Raw genomic sequence first — 7307 nt, 5'->3', positions numbered from 1 at the left:
CGTCAAGGCGGAAATGGTGGCCATGATGGTGGGCGGGACGACAACCGCCGCAACTACCAGGACGATAACCGCCAAGACAACCGCAACAATCGCTGTGATAACCATGGTCGCAGGGTTAACCAGGGTGGCAACCGGGATCGCCGTGATGGCAATAATGATATCTGCCATTACCTCGGAGAACACGATCTACACGATCGCATTAACCAAAGAGCCAATGATCGTGCATCCCATGAAAGCTATCGCCGTATGGAATATGATACTGCCCATGGCCCTTCGGGTTTGAAGCAATTTACTCCACACCTTCACCAAGTCATATGGCCCAAGAACTTCAAGCTTGAAAAACTTCAGAAGTACTACGGTAAGGAGAACCCCGAATTATGGGTCATGCTCTATGAAACCGCATGCAGATCAGCCATGGCTGACGAGCACGTCATGTCTAATTACTTCCCAGTCACCATCGGCCATGCAGGCCACCAATGGCCGGTCAGCTTGCCGGCGAACTACTTTGATTCTTGGCAAGAGCTCAAGCAAGCATTCATCGACAACTTCATTGCTACTTGCGAGCAACCCGGCAACAAATATGATCTACAGTGGATTCGAGATCACAAAGATGAACCACTGCATGAGTACGTCCGACGCTTCTCGGAGATGCGCATCAAGGTCCCGTCAATCTCCGACAATGAGGCAATCGAGGCCTTCATCACTGGTCTCCGCTTCCACGATGCCCTAAGGGACAAGCTCCTTCGCAAGATACCTAAATCAGTCACAGCGCTCCTAGCCACTACTAAAAAATATGCGGATACCGATGATGCTAAAAAGGTAATCATCGAAGAAGCAGCAAGGGTTCCACGCTCCGACCACCCCCCACACCACGACGACTACCGCAGCAACCGTGGTCGGAACGACAATTTTGATCGCCGCAACCAGCGCAGCAATTCCCACGACCACCGTGACCTGCGTAATCAGCGGCGTAATCACCGTGACAATTACAGGGGAAAGCGTGCTCGGGAAGACGACGGCGAGGTCAACACCGTTAAAAAAGGTGGCGAGCATCATAACTACGAAGAAGACTATGCCAAAGCATTGAAAGGACCCTGCCAGCTCCATCCCAAGTCAAACCATACCATGGAGAATTGTCGCGTTCTCAAGTCTATCTACACGCGTCAATAGGCTCTGGATACATTCGACAAGCCTAACGACGTAGGGGAATAGCGCAACGAGGACAATGACGATGAAGACATAGATCCCTGTCACAAGTACGTCAAGCCAACCGATCGTGTCCACACCATCATTGGGGACAAAGTGTCCATCAAGACCAAACGAGAACGCAAGCTGCTCGCCCACGCCTGCTTGAACGTGGCCAACGCCGACAACCTCATCACCGATCCGTGGCTTCCTCCATGGTCTCACCACGAGATCTCCTTCAGCAAAAAGGACCAATGGGCTGCTATACCTGAGCCAGGGCATTTTCCCCTGGTTCTCAATCCTTGTATCAACAAGATTCAGTTCGATAGAGTGCTGGTTGACGGCGGTAGTTCTATCAATATACTGTTCAAGAACAGTTTGCCAGCCTTGAAGATAACCTAGGCTGATCTCAAGCCATACGAGACACAGTTCTAGGGTGTTCTCCCTAGACAGAGCTCTACACCTCTCGGGCAGATCACGCTACCTGTGCAATTTGGTACCCCAGACCACTTCCGCACCGACTACGTCAACTTCGTGGTCGTCGACTTCGAAGGCACCTACCATGCTATCCTTGGTCGACCAGCGCTCACCAAGTTCATGGCCATACCTCACTACAGGTATTTGGTGCTCAAGATGCCTACTAAAAAGGGGGTCCTAACTCTCAGGGGCAACGTGTACGCAGCTTACACCTGCGAGGATGACAGCTTCAAAATAGCAGAGGCTCATGACCTCTCTATTCGCATGGCCAAGACCATGTTCGACGCCAAGAAGACCCCAGCCGGTTGCCTGGAGATCCCAGAGCTCGAGGCCCCACATAAGAACATCAAGTCCAAAGAGCACAAAGCGATCCAGCTGGTCGACGGTGATCCCAGCAAAATGGCCCTTATCGGGGCCAACCTAGATCCTAAATAGGAAGACGCGCTCATCAGGTTCTTGAGGAGCAACGTGAGTGTGTTCACATGGAAACCCACTGACATGCCCGGTGTACCTCGGAACTTGATTGAGCACTCCTGAAATGTCAACGGCAAGGCCAAACCTATCAAGCAGAAGCTACGACGGTTCGCTCATGACAAAAAGGAGGCTATTAGGGTAGAAGTTACACGGCTTTTGGCAGCCGGATTTATCAAAGAAGTGTATCATCCGGAGTGGTTAGCCAACCCGGTTCTTGTACGCAAAAAGAATAATGAATGGAGAATGTACGTTGATTACACTGATCTCAACAAACACTGCCCTAAAGACCCCTTCAGCTTACCTCGCATAGATGAGGTCGTAGATTCAACTGCCAGTTGCGAGCTACTTTCCTTTCTTGATTGTTACTCTGGTTATCACCAGATCGCTCTCAAAAAGGATGACCAGATCAAGACATCCTTCATCATGCCTTTCGGCGCCTACTGCTACACGACCATGTCGTTCGGGCTCAAGAACGCCGGGGCTACCTACCAACACGCCATACAGGCCTGCCTCAAAAATGAGATAAAAGATGACCTCGTCGAGGCGTATGTTGATGATGTAGTTGTCAAAACCAAGGAATCATATACCCTTGTTGACAACCTAGAACACACCTTTGCAGCCCTTAACACATTCCAATGGAAATTAAACCCAAAGAAGTGCATCTTTGGTGTTCCTTCTAGTATACTGCTTGGCAACGTCATCAGTCATGATGGCATACGCCCTAACCCAGAGAAAGTCAAAGCTGTCTTGGACATGAATCCACCCAAAAAGGTGAAGGATGTTCAGAAGCTTACCGGATGCATGGCTGCCCTAAGTCATTTCATATCAAGATTAGGCAAAAAAGGACTACCGTTTTTCAAGCTACTCAAAGCATCTGAGAAGTTTGAGTGGTCGAAGGAAGGAGACGCTGCCTTTACATAGCTGAAACAATTCCTTACATCACCTCCGGTCCTCACTACTCCTAGAGAAGACGAAACCCTCCTGCTTTACATCGCAGCAACTAATCGAGTGGTCTCCACCGCCATGGTGGTCGAGCGCGATGAGCCCGACCACGTCTATAAGGTACAGCGACCAATTTATTTCATCAGTGAGGTGCTTAATGAATCCAAGACTAGGTACCCACAGATTCAGAAACTGATCTACGCCATACTGATCACATCCTGAAAGTTGAAACACTACTTCGATGGATATCGTGTGGTGGTCATGACTGAGTACCCTCTAGGAGACATCATCCGCAACAAGGATGCAAACGGGTGCATCGTCAAATGGGCAATGGAGCTATGCCCTTTCTCCTTGGAATTTGCAAGCCGTACTACAATCAAGTCTCAGGCACACGTCGATTTCATCATCGAGTGGACAGACTTAAGCACACCTGCCTCTCAGGGGCCCACCGAGTATTGGAAGATGTACTTCGATGGCTCTCTCAACATCGATGGTGTAGGAGCAGGAGTCCTTTTCATGTCACCATCCAAGGAGCAGCTCTGCTACATCCTCAGGATTTATTTCCCGGCGTCTAATAACGCCGCTGAGTACGAAGCATGCCTACATGGTCTGCGCATCGCGGTTGAGCTCGGTGTCAAATGTCTCTATGTCTTTGGAGACTTAGCTCTGGTCATCAACCAACTCAACAAGGACTAGGATATGACCAGCGAAAAGATGGATGCATCCTGCAAATCAATCAGAAAGCTGGAAGGCAAGTTCTATGGCATCGAGTACACACATGTGGTCCGGGACAAAAATCAAGCAGCAGATGCGTTGTCAAAGTTAGGATCATCCCGAGCCAAAGTCCCACATGGCATATTTGTTCAAGACCTGCTCATGCCTTCCATCGAAGAGGAAGATCCCACGGTCGACAAGCCTCTAGACCAGCTATTGGTGGCTACGGTTCCGGCGTCAAACACCACCGAACCACCTTCGACCACTAAGGAGCCTGACTAGAGAGTACCTTTCGTCAAGTACCTAATAGATGGTAGCGGTTACACCGATCAGATAGAAAACGAACGCCTGATGCATCGCAGTAAGCAGTATCTGCTCGTCGATGGAAAATTGTGGCACAAGAACGCAAAGGAGGAAATCTTGATGAAATGCATAACCCAGGAGGATGGCGAACATCTCCTGGACCAAATCCACTCTAGCTCCTGTGGCAACCACGCGGCCTCGAAAATGCTGGTTGGCAAGGCTTTCTGGGTAGGGTTCTATTGGCTATCAGTCGTAGCCGATGCAAAGAAACTAGTCCACCATTGTGAAGGTTGTCAGTTCTTCGCCAAGAGAATCCACATACTAGCACACAAGATTCAGACAATACTAGCCTCTTGGCCCTTCGCATGCTGGGGACTGGATATGATCGGGCCTTTCAAACTGGCCCCTGGGAAATTTACATGCGTCTTCATGCTGATCGACAAATTTTCCAAGTGGATAGAGTACATGCCCCTAGTCAAGGCATCTTCAGAAAAGGCTATTGCGTTCATCGACTAGGTCATCCATCCACTTCGGCATACCCAATAGCATCATCACTGATTTGGGTACTCAGTTCATCGGGAACGCTTTTTGGGACTTCTGCGATGAAAGGAGCATAGTAGTAAAATACATCTCGGTGGCGCACCCTAGAGCTAATGGACAGGTCGAGCAAGCAAATGGTATGATCTTGGATGCACTTAAGAAGAGGATGTACAGATAAAATGACAAAGCTCCCGGAAGATGGCTCAAAGAGTTACCAGCCATGGTCTAGGGCCTCAGAACCCAGCCCAGTCGTAATACCGGCGTATCACCATACTTTATGGTTTATGGCGCTGAGGTAGTGTTCCTAGCAGATATAGCCTTCAGATTAGCACGGGTAGAGAACTTCAATGAAGACAAGGCCAATGAAGTGCGGGAGCTAGAAGTGAATAGTGCAGAAGAGAAGTGGCTCGATTCTTGCATACGTACAGCCAAATACCTTGCTGTTTTGCGTAGGTACTACAACAAGAACGTTAAGGAGCAGTTCTTCGTGGTTGGGGACCTAGTCCTAAAGTGGAAGACAAGTCAGGCTAGCGTTCACAAACTCGCAACCCCATGGGAAGGGCCCTTTATGATCAAGGAGGTTACGCGGCCAACATCTTACAGGTTAGCTCACCTGGACGGTACAGACGTACCCAATTCATGGCACATCGACAAGCTTAGGTGTTTCTATGCTTAACTACTAAGATATGTACCCCTCTTGTACTTTTAGTTCAATTTAATAAAGCTATTATGATTTCTCCAACCACTCTAATGTGTCACCTCGAAGTCTATTGTTATTCTAACTCAACCAGTCAAAACCGACCACCATTCCTTCTCGAGTTTTTGGAGCAGGCCCTGTCTCCGGTTCCTCCCAACGCGTGCATGGGATCCGCTCTCTATGCTACGGGTGATCGGCAGGTCCCCTCTAGTTTGACTTGTGTGTGTCTATGTGTGCACAAGCTACGCACCTCACACTCCAACCACAAGACAAATTAGGGCCATACAAACCTTTCAAGATGATGTGTCGACTGAACTGATACAACTAAACAGAACGTCAACACGTTCTAACTTAGTTACATCGGTACGATGTCTAGGCTTAAAAACATTTTCTACAAAACAAACAAGCTTATATTGTCATACAGTTACGTTATTACAAGATTGCCTGAAAAGGTCTAAGTTTACAATAACGCAACTACATCTTCTTCTACAGCTATAGCCTACACTAATGGCTGGTCGGGGCATGCGGCACCTGCTGCTCGCTAGGCCTGACATCATGCTCGAGTCTCGAGGACTCTTGCACTGGTCGAGCTAAAGAAGATGGCCCCGCCGATGCCTGGCTGGTCGAGACCGTAGGCTTCACTAGTTGGCTTAAAAATGTCGGCGCTTCTAGCTGACTTGTTGATGGCGTTCCCTGTATAGGTGCTATCCCACCTCCACACAGGTTAATGTCGCCTATTATTTTCGCCGACAAGTCCAGCTGGGTCATCCGTAGCTCCTCAGCCTTGTCTGGATCTACCTCCTTCGGGTATCCAGCCTCCAGGCGCTTGAGATCGATCAAGGGGTAGTGAGCATGTACCATGCTTAGCACGTGTGCGCCTGTGTACTCACCCACCTCCTTCACAAACTCCTGGAACCATCCCCATGCCTTTCGGCATCTTTCGATCAATCCCAGCTGCGGTGTCCTTGGCACGTCCTCTGTTAGCACTGGATCAATGAGGTTAAGGACTGGCAAAATGCCCGTTGCCACCTCCTGGCACTGGTTTTTCCAGGTGTCCCGATCCTTGGTGATCTCTTGGCACTGCGCCTTGCGATGAATGTGCTTTTCGGAACTATGCCCAGGGACTGGCTGCCTTCTCGGTTGGTCTTCTATTTTTCTTCTACTTTGGACCCTGGCACCACATGACTATGTCATCTACTGTCAGGCTCTTGGACTAAGTGGGCACACTTCACCTCACGGTGAATGTGTTTGCTTTATTCTGGAAGACTCTGTGCCTCTTGAAGCTAAAGAAGACTATCTCCCTTTCTCGTGGTTGGACTCTAAGTGGGCACACTTGGTCCACTACGAGGAAATTTTTGATTTCAATCTTGAGCTCCTTACATCCTTATGGCAATCCTAACATGGGATACGCTTCTCGGTGATGGTTCACGCTGCTCGGCGATGGCTCACGACTGCTCGGCAACTCAAAATGGTGGTCGGACCATGAGTTTGACTGCTTGGCTTTGTTCGCACCTGCTCGGACAAGCTCAAGATGGCATTGCACAATGGATACAAGGCGCTCGGGGACTAGCTATGGGGGGTATGACCCTAGATACCCACGGTAGACCACATGGGCTGCGCCCCCAGGGGTGGCCCAGTCCATAAGATGAAGCCTTGCAGGGCACGACGCTGCTCAGCATCTCCCATAAGACACCAGGAAGATATCCTGAAGATACTACGAGATCTATTAGGATACGTATGATCCCATTATTCCTATAATCTATTATTACTTTCTGGTTATCTGCTAGATCTAACTGACTTATAACCCTTCCCTTTGGACTATATAAGGTGGGCAGGGACCCCCTCCAAACACACGCAATATCATACGATAGCTAATACAAACCAACAGACCACAAGAGTAGGGTATTACGTCATACTGATGGCCTAAACCTATCTAACTCATGTGTTTCTGTTGCGTTCTTGTTCTTGGTCACAC

The sequence above is a fragment of the Miscanthus floridulus genome, chromosome 2 (genome assembly GCF_019320115.1).
Source record: "Miscanthus floridulus cultivar M001 chromosome 2, ASM1932011v1, whole genome shotgun sequence".
Classification (NCBI taxonomy): domain Eukaryota; kingdom Viridiplantae; phylum Streptophyta; class Magnoliopsida; order Poales; family Poaceae; genus Miscanthus; species Miscanthus floridulus.
The sequence above is the reverse complement of the archived record's forward strand: the minus strand, read 5'-3'. Positions refer to the sequence as shown.